Here is a 16,394-nt window from a genome sequence, read left to right on the forward strand (position 1 = left end):
AATTTCTAAACCCTAATATCTAAACCCTATAAACCCTAATATCTAAACCCTAATATCTAAACCCCAATAGCTAAAACCTCAAAATACGCTCGAAAAATACGATAATTGTTATATATTACTTCTTCGAACGTTTTCCCGCCAAAATAAAAACATTTATCACAAAGTGTCTCTACTAAATGTTCATATTTTCATCTCATCTATAATGTTCGTGAACAAAGTTTTTTCAAAAAACGAAAAAAAAAAAAAAGTTTTTTCTTCCCTCCGCTTCCCCCCGAATGGTTACTTCCCTCTTGATCCTACCACTATATATATATATATACATATATATATATATATATATATATATATATATATATATATATATACACACACATCTATATATATATATATATATATATATATATATATATAGTTAATATTAAAATTCTATAATGATGATGTCATTATTAGGCTAATTCCTTTGTTAAGAAAAAATCAAAAAGAAAAAAAATTAAAGTATAGTAGGTGATGTCATTAATCTAAATAATTTTAAATTAAAATTAAATCTTATTAATTAATTATTATTATTAAATCTTATTAATAATTATTTTGATTATTTAAATTAAATAATTTTGAATTATTTTAATTAATTATTTTGAATTGAGTACGGGAATGTATAAAAGCTAGGAAGAAGGAAACCAATTCTCAATTTTTATTTTAATTTACACTTTTATTTAAAATAAAATGACAACCAATATTATCACTTATGATTGGATGTGGATTATTTAATATACATTTTAGTTGTTGATGAAATGTTCAGTTGACGAGTTTCTTAGTCGGATTCTGTGGTTCCACGAGTCATTAAAATAAATAACTTTAGCATTTACATTCACTTAATACCTAAAACATATCATTAAACTGTTTCGTTTAAACAAACTCGTGGTTCCACGGGTCATTTCACTAGTATGTATGTATATATATATGTATGTATATATATATGTATATATATATATATGTATATATATATGTGTATGTGTGTGTGTGTGTGTGTGTATATGTGTGTGTGTGTGTCCACATACACACACACATACATATATATATATATATATCCCTATATATATATATATACACACACATATATATACACTATATATATCTATACACACACACACACACACACACACACACATATATATATATATATATATATATATATATATATATATATATATATATATATATATATATATATATATATATATATATATATATATATATATATATATATATATATATATATATATATATATATATATATATATCTGAGTAACCATAAAAACGGATCGTGGTCTAGACGAATATCGAGTTAAACAACACTTGTATATACATTTACATTTATACATATGCATATATTCACCCAAATAATCACATAAATCAATCAATCGGGTCAAAGGCTAAACGGAGAACCAAACAGAATCAATAATAAATTAAACGAATGGGTCGAGTTCAAACAAATAAACTGACACACAAAACCACAACCCGGCAACCACCACCAACCGGCGGCAGCCACCGAAGGCCGGCAGCAGCAGCTGCCGAAAACAGAAAGAAACAGTAGCGGCAGTAATAGGTGCAGTTGCACCTGCAGAAACAGAACAGAATAGAAGCGACAGCATTCACCATCGCAGGCCGCCAACCGCCACCGCAAGCCACCAATAGCAGCTGCAAAAGCCACTGCCACCGGCAGCTGCAGTAGCAGCTGGTGGCTGCATTTTTTTAACTGAAACAGAAACAGTAGCAGCAGCGAATGTTGCTGCCTTCCTTTGGTTCAAACCCAATTTTAATGGTTTCTTGTAGTTTTAGTCAAATTACAAACGAGCAATTAACCACTAATATGTATATAGCAATAACCATGCACAAAAACTAGATTAATAACTTAATTAGAACATGAATCATGCAAAATTGCATTTTTCATCATTTAACTAAAGAACCCTAATTTTAAGAATCAAAAACTAAATAAAAGAATACAAACCTTTGTTTACACGATGATGATGATGCACAAAATCAATTTAGGACTTGCACTTCTCATGATCTTCCTTAATTTGAGAAGCTATGGTTCTTTGATGGTTTTGAGGTCGACGAGAAAGAGAGGGAGAGAAGACAGAAATTGTGAACTGAAGAAACAAATGAATACAAGGGGCGGTTTTATCTAATTAAATGGGTATTAAACTCATAATTGATAATTCACGGGTTTAACAGTTTTCAGATTTCTTTCGTATTTGATTCGGTAAATATAACGACTCTCATTTTTCCATTATATATTCCTCATTTTTCCATTCTATATTTCTCATTTTTCCATTCTATACTTTTTCTTATTAAATGCCCAACAAAATAATTAACCTTAATAATTAAACTTTAATCGATAATTGTTAAGCGTTAAGAATTATAAAATACGATAATTAACTTTGAACATTAATTGACAAGTTAATAAAAATAATAAGTTAATAAACTTTTGTGAGTAAATAAATAACTATAAAGACTTGTGTAATTAAAATAAATAAACTTGGATAATTAAGGGTTTATTAAGCTAAATTAAAGAACAAGGACTTAAGTGAAAAAGTTAACCCTAATTCCCCTAAACCCTAGCCGATTTTTAAAAGGTAAAATTACCCATTTATCCCTCAAATTTTCGGCCCTAATCATCCCTCCTAACCCCTTCTCCAAGTTCAACTTGTTCCCTAAGTAATTCCTTATAAAACCCTAATTCTAGAATAATCCTAACACTCCTATAAATAGGGACCTAGGCTAAACCATTCCATGTACTAAATCACAATCAAATCTCACTCTCAAATCTCTCTCTCTCTCCCTCTCTAATTTTCGGCCAAAGCCGAAAATATCACCACCACCACCATCGAAATCCACCACCAATCTTCGAGGTGATCTTCGAGTTGTTCTTCGTGTTCTTCATGTTCTTCATGGATCTTCAAGAAGTTCTTCAAGATATTCAAGACTTTGATCTTCCATCTTCATCGAGTTCTTCTTTTCTTTGTTAATCTTCTTGGATCTTCAAAGGTATAACATAAAACCCTAAACTATTTCCTTAATTCTTTGATCTTTGTTTTAATCTATAATCATATAAATTTATAAACATATAAACATAAGAACAAACCTAGATCTATACATGTAAAAAAATATATAAATCTATACATGTGTGTGTGTGTGTGTCGACTAGAAAAAGAAAAAGAAGGAAGGAAACTTTGATCCTTAAAACCCAAGATACACTTAGGAGATTTGTTTGTGTTTAATTAAGGAAACAAAATAAACCTACATATATATACATATAATTCGACATATACATATATATACATGTAAAAATTAAATTTTTATATACATATATATATATATATATATATATATATATATATATATATATATATATATATATATATATATATATATATATATATATATATACATGACTTCATATACATATGTATACTAATACCCTAAACCCTAATTACACCTAAACTATACTACTTTAATCAAAACCCTAGTTTATTAAAACCCTAATTAATAAGTAAACCCTAGATATTTATGAAACCCTAGGGCATTAATTATTAAACCCTAGTTATTAAATACTACTTTAATTAACTAACCCTAATTGATGAAACCCTAATACTACTTATACTATTACTTAACATATATACACTATTATTATTACTAGCACCTATAACCTATTACTTATATTGTAACACCAAAACATTTTGGGATATGTATTAGAGATGTATAGATCTTCAAACTTTCTTGACGAATGGTTTCTACGAAACTCTAGGCGGAAGGGTTTGGATTTTTCCGATTTAAAGGATCCTATAGCTCAAGCCCCTAGACCTGAAATGACCATTCGAAGGGAAAGGGGTAATTGGAAGCTTATCTAATATGGCAAGTATCCTAAAATGGAAAACACTCTTAAAGTAGAAACTTTTCTAATTATAGAAACTTACTAAAATAAGGAACCTACTAAAATAAGAAACTTTCTAAAAATGGAAACTTTCTAAAAGTGGAAACTTACTAGGAATAGAAACTTAGTAAAACAAATTATACTTACACACTTAAACTTAAACACATACTTAAACTTAAACATGGGCAAAACACTTAACTACTCTTAAATGTCAATAGGTTGACTTTCCTGCTCACTCGTCCAACTTTCTATTCCGAGGAATAACTCTCTCTCTACTTACTAAGGTGAACTTCATAGCCCCACTTTCTATTGTGCATAACTTACTTACTTTACTTGGGGTGAGACACATGCTGTTTTTACTTTTTATACTTTAGACACAAGTACCAAACTGTTAAACTATGCTATACCCGGCTATGTCCGACTAAGTCCCTACAGTGATAGGGCTATCGGGAGTAACGTCCCCGATACATTTGACTAAGTCTTTGTATTACTTGATAATGAAATTAAAACCGACAAGGACAGACATAACTTGTCATGGGGCAAACTTGAACGTTTAGTCTAAATATCACGCTTTGGCATAACTTTTTGATCCTGCGGGAGATCAACTTTACAAACTAAATCTTGTGGTCTAAAACAACGGTCAAACTTTTGTTAAACCTATGAACTTCACTCAACCTTTTTGGTTGACACTTTAGCATGTTTTGTCTCAGGTGCTGTTTGATTCAAGCTTACTTATCTACTGCTTATGTGATGCTACTTGGACATAGGATCAAGAGATTATCGCATTTATTACTATTGCATTTAAACAATTACTTTATTCCTTTGTAACGACATTTCATTTTCCGCTGCGTACTCATTGACGTTAATTTTCTCATTTAGTATTGTTCTCGTTATTATAATATGTTGGTATATTTTGATATTAAGTCACATTTCGCCCAGGCCCTAACTGGGGGTGTGATAGTAAACCAAACAAAGTTCAAATTTAATAAACAAAACATTTATGTGACCCTTGTCACAGGATGAACCCATTGGACCAATAATATAATTTGAACAATTAATAAATAATTATTACCTTAAAATGCATTTTAAAACACTTAAAGGGCAAACCGGTAAATTTCACTTTGGCCCAAATTCAAGATGTTACAAATCTACCCCCTAAAGAAATTCCGTCCTCAGAATTTAATTAATCACAGTCAACATGGGTTCTGGGTATCTATCATCACTACATCGGGTCACAACAAGACCCTAAGTCTTAACCTGTCCTACGGTTGCAACGTTACAAAGTTCAGTTTACCAGCTCTACACATCAACAGGTCATAATACACATAAAAATCACATTACATATAAGCATATAAGTCCCATTATACACATGGGTCAAAAGTCAATACAGAATGAAAAGACCAAGGAATCACTTGTGCACACTATTTTGTTTATGAATGCTAAGGAATTCACGTCAAAGATCCGGCAATTTATGAAAATCAATCTCATTTTGGAGTTATTCTTAATTCAATTTTATCAAATTTCAGAATTAGTTAAGTTCAGGTCACAGGTCAAAACTAACACTAACCTTTATACACAAGGAATTAAGCCAATCCCTTAGATATTATAACGCTAGGTTAACACTAATCACAACAAAGTAACTCGAATCCCGCATTTAAATACCTAATTCAAACTTGAAATTTAAGAATTTTATCATATTCTACGTAACTACGTCGATATTCGCCCGATAATTCGTCACATAAATCGTGTCTGACACTACGAAAGTAACCTCAGAAATGTCAACTCCCAGTCATAATCCTCCAAAATCACAATAAATGATCAATCGCGTCTAGTCTATCACTTGCTACATCTCATCCGACTCTCGAAACTACTGTATGATTTGCCACAATATATTTCCGTTAGCCAGACGTAATATATTATCCCAAATCATATTTTCATTTAGACTATCTCGGAGCAAGACCATATTTATATTCACCAATCTATCTGGGTTTCAAACACACTAGTCACTGTTAGTTGCATTTCGCTAATAAGAAACAGTTTTACACAAACACCAGGTCTGCATATCTAAACCTCAACACTCAGTTACAACCACTGCATATCTAAACCTCAACACTCAGTTACAACCACTACTGCCGGTTCACAAATCAATTATTACCAACTCTTCTCTCCACACCACACCAAAGGATCCCACACTATTGCGTTTTATCATTCAAAACTATCAAAACCATGCACGAGGTCTCAAAAGTTAAATATCCAAGTTCAATTTCTTCAGTCACATCAAACATCGTGCCCATTAAGGAAGAATGAAAACTACACTTAGGTCATCTAAGGCACTTTCACATACAACACAGACAATCAATGTCTAATATGAAATATTAATATATCACATCTACAAGATGTATCATAAATCACAAAGTGCAATAATAACTTAGATGTAATAAAAACTCACTGGAGGTCAAACCAACGACATCGTTAGTTTCTACCTTCAAGTCATCATAGGTACTCGATATCTATTCCCACTCAGGTCAAATGTTTCTTATTTTTTCCAAAGTGACTACACAAGAAACTTTACCCTCACACCCACTTCACAAGGGTCACTACAAAAGCTCAGATTCGTCCAACAAGGAAAACGCTTCCTTAGGTCAATACATTGGATCCTACACAACTATCCAATCATGCAAATGTACGGTAGGGCTAGACGCACCTACTAATTCAATTATATCCCATATGAAAACAATTCACACATTACATGGCCACAACATAAAGTTCAATTCCGTAAATAATCCAGGGATTTCTACTCTTTACTAATTCTTATAAGCCACCGCGTATGTCTAGTCGGTCTACATTAAGAAGAAAAAAAACGTTTTATATAAGCCCTATTCCACACTATTAGGTCATATGTACCAATATGTTGAGTCCATGCTAGCAGACAAAACACAATTCAATATCACATAACTTAATTAAATTAATGCAACCACCTTGCATGTGGATAGTAACCAAATCACAAAAAGCATGGAAAACACACAACATGAATCACATTCATCAAAGCCTAGAAATCATAGCCGTCAATTCACGAGGAACATGGCAATAGGACTCAAAGTTAAAGTCCTTTATCCTTACACGAGTAGACTACTACCCACTCTTAATCCCTATGGGCCACCATTTGTGTCCCATTAGCCGTAGGGATATACATTTCATATCAGTTCTACACAACCTTATCAGACCATGCATATCATATCCTTAAGACAAGCAAAAGGTATTACAGTCAAGTTATGATCTACATACATGCATATCATAATTAATATAATCACAAAATATAGGGTTCAAGTCAACCATCATACATGTCATACCCCCAAATAGGGCCGGGGAAATATGACTTCACAATATCACAACACAAGTATGTATAAACGAGAACGACTCTATATGAGACGTTTTAATTAAAAACCAATGTATTAACGCAGCGGAATGTATAAGTCATTAAAATTTGTAAATCCAAAATGTAAATGTAAACTAAATTGTTTTAATGCATAATTTAAATGATAAAAATGCGGACTCCAAAGCAGCAAAGCCCAAATAGCACACAAAGTCTTTAGCAATCTTCACCTGAGACAAAACATGCTTAAAGTGTCAACCAAAAATGGTTGAGTGAATAACATAGGTTTAATAATTATAACAAGTTTTTAGACCACAAGATTTAGTTTGAGTTGACTGATATAAAATCAATCAATAGAATGAAGTGTGTTTATTAATATAATGAATATATTAACAGTGACCGATGAAGTTTGTTTATTAATATAATGAATATATTAACAGTGACCGATGAAGTTTGTTTATTAATATAATGAATATATTAACAGTGACCGATAAAGTTTGTTTATTAATATAACGAATATATTAATAGTGATGATAAATTTTGTTTATTAATATAACGAACATATTAACAGTGACGATAAAGTTTGTTTATTAATATAACGAATATATTAACAGTGACGATAAAGTTTGTTTATTAATATAATGAATATATTAACAGTGACTGATATTGTCAACAGACAAAGCATGTTTACTAATATAACGAATTATATTAGCAGTGACCGTTATTGTTAACAAACAACATGTAATGGATAAAATTTGAGTACTTGTGTCTAAGCGTAAAACAGTTTAAAAACAAGCATGTGTCTCACCCCAAAGTTTATAAAACAGTTAAGAAATAGTAAAAAAAAAAAAAAGGGCTATGAAGTTCACCTTAATAGCAGATAGATATTCCATGCAAGTTAAATGATCAGAGTGATGAACACGAAGATCTCAACCTAGAGATATTATGCTTGATTAGTTAATGTCTAATAGACATAAAGTTTGTTTATTAACATAGTAAACTATATTTCGAAAAAGTTATATTCATATGTGTGATAATATAATTAGTGTTCATTAAGTGTTACTATATAGGTATGTGTATAGGTTATACTAGTAATAGTATTATTAATCTTTGATTATTCAACTTTTATATATATCTCCCATTATGTGTTACATCTATAAATGTACTTCTATGTGATACATACATATACATATATTCTTTATTATTATTATTCATGCATGTATTCATAACTATACAATATATTTATATATACATTAGATGTTACATATGTGATGACCCGTCCTAATCCATCTGGACGAAGTCCACATCTATTATAAATGATTCACAATAGTTGGTTACATCGCGAGGTACTTGACATCTATATGATACATTTTACAAACATTGCATTCGTTTTTAAAAGTCGAACTTTCATTTCATTGAAAGTTGACGACATGCATACCATTTCATAACATATCTACCTATAATTGACTTAATAATAATCTTGATGAACTCAACGACTCGAATGCAACGTCTTTTGAAATACGTCATGAATGACTCCAAGTAATATCCCTAAAATGAGCAAATTTCACAGCGGAAGACTTCTTTCATACCTGAGAATAAACATGCTTTCAAGTGTCAACCAAAAGGTGGGTGAGTTCATTAGTTTAACATAAATAATCATTTCATAATTTTAATAGACCACAAGATTTCATATTTCCATTTCTCATAAACATACGTCCCATGCATAGGGACAAAAATATCATTCATATGGATTGAACACCTGGTAACCGACATTCACAATTTGTATATAAGAATATCCCCATCATTCCGGGATCCTCCTTCAGACATGATATAAATTTCAAAGTACTAAAGCATTCGGTACTTTGGATGGGGCTTGTTGGGCCCGATAGATCTATCTTTAGAATTCGCGTCAATTAGGGTGTCTGTTCCCTAATTCTTAGATTACCAGACTTAATAAAAATGGGCATATTCGATTTCGATCATTCAACCATATAATGTAGTTTCGATTACTTGTGTCTATTTCGTAAAACATTTATAAAAGCAGCGCATGTATTCTCAGTCCCAAAAATATATATTGCAAAAGCATTTAAAAAGGGATTAATGAAACTCACCTAATGTATTTTGTACTAAAAATACACATGGCGACAATGAACAAAAGTAGGGTTGGCCTTGGATTCACGAACCTATATCATTTGTATATTTATTAATATACATAGTTTTAATCGAATAAATATATATACATATATACATTTATTAATTATAACCTATTTATATATATATATATATATATATATATATATATATATATATATATATATATATATATATCCATTTTGTACATAAAAGTATTAAATTTTATTATGTTATATATATATTAAATATATTTATATATAAATATCATTTGGTTGTTAAAGTAGTATTTTAATAATTCTATGATAACATTTTGGGTGATAACAATAATAATAATGTTAGTACTAATAATAATGATAATAGTATTAATAATTTTATAAATGATAATATTAGTGATAGTCTTTATAATAAATCTCATGATAATAATTGTAGTTTTTAATAACATGAATAACTTAATAGTAATGGTAATGAAAATAATAATTATGATAATAATAATACCTAATACTTAGTAATAACAATAATAATTATAACAATCTTATTACTAGTTGTAATTTTAAAATAATACTTTTTGTTAACAACAATAATAAAATTTTCATGTTTAGTTTCTAAGACAATAACTAAAGTTTCTATAACATCGATTCGTAACCCTAATTAAAATATTAGTAGTAATACTTATATTAATAATTATCATAATAATAATATTTAGTGATAATACTAGTACTAGTAATGATAATGATAATCATTAATAATACTAATGAATTTGATGATAATAATAATCATATTATCATTGTTTGTAATAATAATAATTAACATAATAACAATATAACAATAATAATTAATAACAATAACAATAAAAATAATAACAATAATCATAATAATAATAATAATAATGATATATAATAATAATAATTAAGAATGAGGAAAACTACCTCACAAAGAAAAAGTTTCCCAAAAATAAAACTGCCCACGCCCGGGCTTGAACTCGTGACCTCTCGTTCACAACCAATGCACTTAACCAACTGAACCGTCTAACTTTTCTGATTCAAAACCCATTCGACATCTTTTAACCCCTTATCTTTTCAGTTAAACTTCATCTTCTTCTCCAAGAATTCAAACAACCAGTGGATACAATTTATAACACAATAACGAATCACGAATTGTTTTAAACTTGTAGTTTAATTGTAAAAGACTTGTAATGGTAAAAAAAATATAGTATCTGTATGAATGCTTCTGCTGCCGTCGGTGTATGAAGAAGAAGAAAAAAAATTGATTGTGCAATCCAGACCGTTATAGACTAAAATCATAACATGAAATATATTTTAATGCACTCATAGAAACTATCTCAAACATCAATTTAACCTGAAACACTAAATTGAATTCAAATTTCGCGAAGAACGAAAAGTTTGACTTTTAAAAAAAAAATCTTTGACTCGAAAATTAGAACTTGATATTCGAAATTGTAAGCTAAAATTGTGCAGGAAGTTCAAATAGAGGATTTTCAACAAAACCACATTTTTACTTTTTGAATTTTCGTTTGAAATCAAACATTTGGATAATTGACTAAGAACGGGGGTGTCGGTAACTTTTTCTTAAAAATTTTGATCTATTTCGACTGTTTTAATTTGAAACATATTAGATGAAGGATAAATGATATCACTACTACTCATATGACCCAATTACAGTTTGTTTTATAGCATAATTTAACTTGTTATGAAATTGTCTGATCAGGGAAAAAAATAAAGTTCGATTGATTCCCTCAACAGATTGGTACGAAATGATTAAGATGTGTAACAACTTATAGATAAAAACAATTTTCAATTACAGTTTAAAGTGATAGGAATCTGATTTTAATTCCTCAATGGTACGTATAATTTTCTATATATATATATATATATATATATATATATATATATATATATATATATATATATATATATATATATATATATATATATATATATATATATATATATATATATATATATATATATATATATATATTAATATTTATTATATAATTATATTAATAATAGTTAAATTTCTAATTCTAATAATATTAATAATAGAATTAATAATAATAATATTAACATTAACAAATAATACCAAAATGTTATTAATGATATTATTAATGATAATAATAAATAATAAATTATATATATTTTTAATAACTATAATAATATTTCTAATACTAATAATTCTTAATGATAATGGTAATAATAATATCTAATATTAATGAAACAAATAATAAATAAAAAAATGATAATAATAGTACTAATATTAATAATAATACTACTAATAACAATATTAATAAGAGTAATAATAATGATAACAATAATAATTTTAATAATAATAATAATAATAATATAACAACTTATGCACATCAAATTTATATATACGCATTTGTAAACTAATAATATTAATGGTACAAATATTAATATCAATAATAGTCTTAGTAATAATAATGAAAGTAATAATAATAATATCGATGTATCGTTTATATTCTAACTTATAATTTCAAATAATATATTAACTTTACATTTTATTATTTATGCATTACATATTCTATTTAATAACATATTTGGATATTTAATATTTATATATTATAATGTAATAATTTTTATTAGCAATCATATATATATATATATAATATATATATATATATATATATATATATATATATATATATATATATATATATACATGTATATATATTCATTTTAAACTATACCTAATTATTTTGTAGCTTACTTTACATAGCTAAGTCAATTGTTTAAATTAAATTTTATGTTTATTATTTACTCTTACATTTATATTTATGAATACATATTTATTTACAAACAATTGTTCGTGAATCATCGGGAATGGTCAAAAGGGCAAATGCATTTATGTAACTGTTCCAAAGTTTTCGAGACTCAACATTACAGACTTTGCTTATCGTGTCGGAAACATATAAAGATTAAGTTTAAATTTGATCGAAAATTCCCGGGTCATCACAGCACCTACCCGTTAAAGAAATTTCGTCCCGAAATTTGAATGAGGTGGTTATGACTAACAATAAAAAAAATTTCATGACGAATATGAGTCGATAAATAAAGTTTTATCATCATTGAGTAATATGAATAAAATGATTCGATTAGTCGAAGCGTATGAATGATGCTAACACCAAAGATCGAGATGAATAAATGAAGATTTTCTATAACTTTTGACGTAATTACGATTGAATCCCGAAATTCAAGGGATTTGAAGAAAATCTTCGAAATCTAAAAGATTTGATTCTTCGACGAATAAGGAACTTAAGATCTCTATAATTAAATACGGTGATCTGCCTCGATTTCTCCGTCTGATATTTCCCTTATAAATTTACCTTTTCTGTTCCATTAGTTTCCACCACTTCTATGCCTTCTTTCTCAGTTCATATATCCAAAAGATTATAATAATGCTTAATCTGGTCCTGATCCTTGTCCTCATCCTTATGATCGCAACAATTATTCTTCTTTTCCAACTTCCACCAGAGGAATCTGCTTACTTCTACTTTGCCCTTGGGGTTATAGTATTTGTAATTCTCCCGTGTCTTTATGTTGCGATAAACATTGATATACACGGTTTGTAATTTAGGTGTTGTTATCGGGCTTTATATCTTTCCTTATATTTCAATGTCCCTATATCTGGTTTCTATAATCATTGTCATCCACAGTTAATACTCCTTCCTCTTTGCTGCGATTTATACTCCAATTTCTATTTCTTTTGGAGCTTTGTCCCTTCGTTTCTTCTTTTTACGATTGGACACCTCTTGTAATGGTCCAGAATTCGTAAATATGGAGTTTCGAATGAATATAATATTCTAAACAAGAAAGAACGTAATAACACGATTTGATTTGTCAACTTATCAAATTCACTGAGAATAGAACTATCAAGAATATATTTTCTTGATATGTTCAGAAGTTAATTTGAATGAAAGAGTGATGTAACATGGCACATTATGACGTTATAATCTGTGAATCATCATGTTCCATTTAGAAACTCAGCATGACTTACTATAATATAATCACGTTGATCAAGTGTCATTATATTATACTAACTCATGCTTCAGCTCCCTACACTACTTCAAAATATTCGTATTTTAAACTCGAAAGTTCACAGAATATAGAAACTAACAGTTTCTATATGATGTAACACTGATATCAGGAAGAGATTAATGATTTCAGATAAGAATAGTTATGAAATATCTTCAGAAATATGGAGGATATTTATAATGAAAGATACGATGATATCTTGGAATTTCTAATATCGATGGATGATGAAGAAGATTTATCCGTAAGGGTTTAGATTCGGAAGCAAGGTATTCGCTAAAGATTTCATTAGAAATAGAATCATTCGGATTCTTTGAAGTCAAACTTATTCTTTGTGATTTGTTCACGGCTTCCTTCATAGTTTCGTATAATCCGCTTTTTGGTACTAGATTTTCTATTGAATGTTTCCAATATAATGATACACAGGAAGCACGAAGAGGTATATAATTTCGAACGAGAATATTTATAAAAATATCCACAGAAATATCGAAGATATTGATGATGATATTTTGGAATTTCTAAGTTCGATGGTTGATAGAGAAAGATTTTCCGTAAAATTTTAACATGACTTTGGAGCAAGATATTCTTTAAAGATTTCAACGGATCCAGAATTATCTGGATTCTTTGAATATAGGGTATGGTCCTTGTATTTGTTCTTGGTCTCCTTCATGGTTAGCTCAATCCGTTTTCCAGTTCCAACGTTTCTGAGCTTTTCCAACATACTATTCTTTATCATCAAATTTTCGACGACTAAAGTCATTTATGTTTGCCTACAGTTTCTGCTGCTTCATTCAGCTTTTTCAACATACAGATTATCGATTCGTAAACTGGGTACCTTTTCAAAATTTTTGAATTGAAGGTCGTAATTCTAGGAGATAATTATTATATGTATAATTGTTGATGTAGATATGCTGTGAGTTTTCAAAGTACTGATTGCCGATTCCTCTACATTTACTGCTACCATATCTGAATCATTGGTTATCGTTCTGAGATGATTTCAAGATAATTGTGTTTTTAGATGATTAAACACTGACGGTAATATGGTGGAATATAATAGGTTCTCCGATAATAATAAAAGAGTACACATATAAATCAAGGTTATAATAAGGTTGTTTCGAACGAAAAGTCAAAGTTGACTTGCTGGAGCTGTGACAAAATTTGCTAATTCAGATAGGGATTGCAAAGTTATTTTGGGTAATAATAACACAAAAAAAATTAGCATAGCTATGTTTTAAACGTTTACTCAGTTGCTGAGAGTTTCTCAGGTGAAAAGTTATATGCATCAATCTTTTCTTCCGTAGATGAAATGCGCTGGTTTATCCTCCCGATTGAGGTGTTTTCAAGAATTACAAAAGGTTTGGACGCAGATTGTAATCGTCAAGATACAAATGAGGTTTTAGGGTGAAATCAAGTGGCAAACTTGAAGATTTGTTTAGTTTCATATGTTATAATCAATATTTTAATTCATTTTAATTGTCCAATGTTGGTAGTCCTCGATTGATAGTCCGCGGTTAACAATTCAATAATTTATATATAATTTAATATATAATATTCGAATTAATCAATACGTATCGTGACCCGTATTCGTCTCAGACTCGATCACAACTCAAAGTATATATATATATAGATGGGTCGATATGATATGTCAAAACATTGTATACGTGTCCCGATATTTAAAATGCGTAAATAACAGAATGACGATAAATAAAGTGCGTAAAATAAATAACAGAAATTAAATGACGATAAATAAAATTGCAAGAATGTAAATTGCGATAATTAAATTGCGATAAATAAAATGTAACCAGTTAGCTAGGAACAGTTAGCTAGGAACAGTTAGCTAGGATCTTGTTAGCGTGATTTCTTAACAAAATTTCATATTGTTAATAAGTCTGTTTCTAATCAATTTTTATTGTGTCCATTATTTCTTCATTATGCCACATGTTGGATTCTGATAAATCAAAATCCAAATTTGAAATTGGATGAATATGGTTATTCTGTGGTGAACGGATTTGTATATCGGTGGATGTAAATATGATAGTAAATGACTGTTGAATCAAATTCGAAGAACGTACAATGTAACTTATTAATGTGAAATTTTAAATATTCCTCGGGTATTACCTACCCGTTAAAATATTTTCACCATTAACAATTTGTACAAGAGAATTTTTAATTACAATCTTTATGAAAACATATATACATATATATTTTCTTCAGATGTACTCATGGATTTAATAAGTTAACATGATATTTAACTCATTTGCTTTTTGGTTGGAACTAGAATAAATAATCTCTAAAACTTTAGAGATTACATATTCGTCATGTCGAACGAAGATAAATGAGGTAGAACGATACGTAGAACGAAGATCATACTCAAAGTACATACGATGATATTGAAGCATGGATTGTTGATGGTACTGGTACTGTTATTGATGGTACTGTTGGTGCCGGTGATGTTGCTGAAGCTGGTACATTTTGCACCATATTCTCCGAATTGATTATTCGAGCGCGAAGTTCGTTGACTTATTACTCCAGGATGATTGTCGGTCGGAACGAGCGGATGAATAAGGTTCAGAATTGTGGATAGAATATAATCTTATCGTGTTACCCTGGAAATGAGACTGAAAATGGTGTTTCGAACAGGTTCGCCGGTAAACGCTTCAGGTTCATTGTCAAGAGGTGAATTCGGTTAGTGGAAGGGATTACCTTCTCCGTGTTTCTATTAATTAAGTCAACTACGAACCCATCAGATGAATTGATAATGGCTGATTGGTTGATTCATGCCGATTACGCTGTTTTCGGAGCTGAGGTGAACATCTAGGTCGGAATAACTATCGGAATAGCTATCGAAATCTGAGGGACTCGAACTGGTTGCAGGATTCATCTCGTA

The sequence above is a fragment of the Rutidosis leptorrhynchoides genome, chromosome 11 (genome assembly GCF_046630445.1).
Source record: "Rutidosis leptorrhynchoides isolate AG116_Rl617_1_P2 chromosome 11, CSIRO_AGI_Rlap_v1, whole genome shotgun sequence".
Taxonomy (NCBI): Eukaryota; Viridiplantae; Streptophyta; class Magnoliopsida; order Asterales; family Asteraceae; genus Rutidosis; species Rutidosis leptorrhynchoides.